This window comes from Budorcas taxicolor, chromosome 3 (genome assembly GCF_023091745.1).
Source record: "Budorcas taxicolor isolate Tak-1 chromosome 3, Takin1.1, whole genome shotgun sequence".
In the NCBI taxonomy this organism is placed as follows: domain Eukaryota; kingdom Metazoa; phylum Chordata; class Mammalia; order Artiodactyla; family Bovidae; genus Budorcas; species Budorcas taxicolor.
In genome coordinates this window covers 80,066,424-80,068,258 of record NC_068912.1, presented here as the reverse complement: position 1 = coordinate 80,068,258, position 1,835 = coordinate 80,066,424, and positions in this window count along the sequence as shown.

Here is a 1,835-nt window from a genome sequence, read left to right as displayed (position 1 = left end):
TGAGTGAAATCCATATCCAAATTTTATTTAATTTTTCTTAAAGGTGGCCTGAATTTCTCATGATGTCAACATCACTTACGGCATCTATAATCGTATGGTTTGGTGCCAGACAGACTGTGATTTAAAGCTGCCACTGATAAGTGGCACCCTAATAAATGGTGTCATCTTGGGCAGGGTGCTGAATCTTTCTAAAACTCGTTTATCTATCATATGTAAGATAGGAATGATATTCCTCTCTTAGGTTACTGTGATGATTAAATAGGTTAATGTATATAAAGTGCTTGGTACATAGTAGCTCACAGGTGGTGGTTATTTTTATTAATTTTAGTCCAGATATTCAACCATATGATCACACCAGAAATATGCGAAGTTCAGTGGGTGGTGGGGTGAAACATGACTGGAAGCTCCTTAGGGGCAGCAGTCCCTTCTGGACCAACTGGAAGGCCTTCCGGGTCAGTATCCTTCTCTCCCCTTCCCCATCTTTTTTTCCACCAGGAGACTACAGGTGAGAAGTAGCATAGCTTCTGGGAATCCCTGGCATCTTTTCAGCTTAACATTGTATCCTGAATGTAGAAGATGAATGTAAATATGTTTATGTATTTATTGGATGATAATACATGAATGGACAAGTAATAATTGAATCCTCTAGGATATATATATTGATTCCTTACTTCCTTGCTAACACTCAGTGGTGTCTGCCTTTTTGAAGGGTATGAAGTGGTACTGCCTGGTTGTTTTATATTGAATTTCCCTGACAGATAATGAAGCTGAGGATTTTTTCATATGAATATTGACCATATGTGACGAAGACATGTGTGAATGCCTGTTTATGTCTTTTCCCATTTTTTCTTGGGGGTTTGTTTTTTTCTTATCTACTTATAGGAGTTCTTGAAATATTCTAGATACTAATGAGTTAGTGGCTTATATGTCCAAGCAACTTTAAAAACTATAGTAACCATGCAAGCTGTTCTAAATGAACAAGCTGTGCTCCAGTAGAAATAACCCCCCCAAGTTGCGTTCATCTTTTATAGAGAATCACATTTTAGTCAAATATCAAAGCTTTTAGGTTATTGAGCAGGGAGCAAATAGTTGGTGGAAGTATTTTGTGAGCAGTAGCCTTTCCTAGTCCTTGAAATGATGGTAGAAAATGGGTCTTATGCTCTTCCCACCAGCAATTACCTCCCACAAACTGTGGTGGGCCGAAGTGCCCTTGCCTGAATTGAAGTTATTCTTTGTAAAGTCACAGGTTGGAAGTGGAGTCAGTCTCCATCAGCAGGTAGTGCTTCCAGGACTAGTTACTTGGAGGAAAGAACAGAACACTTGTCAGGTGACCTGTGGTTTATGCTCTCACTGCCATTTTCTTAACCATACGTTCCTACAAACAAATCACAATGAATGGGGAGAATGATCACTACCTAGGGATGGTGGGAAGATCAGATGAGATCATAACTATCAAAGGACCATGTAAATGCAAAGTATGTTTGCTAGGCCCAGGGGAGTAACCAAGCCTTTGCCAGGGTGGGACCCATACCTTTGGGCCCCATCCCTTCTACTCTCTGTTCTGCATACAGGTGCCTGATTGTAGGCAATGCGAGCTCCAGACCAGCAGCAACAGTGTCTCCAGAACTTGTCAGAAATGCCAATCCCTGCCCCCCCACCACAGAGCTACCCAATCAGAAACTGTGGAGATAGGGCCCAGCAGCCTATGCTTAACCAAGCCCTGCAGTCATTCTGATGTACGCTAATGCTTGAGAACAGGCCTAGTGGGATGTGCAAAGGCTTTAAAGACAGCAAATGTGGGATTTTCAATCTTAACTCTCCCGTTTGCCAGCTTG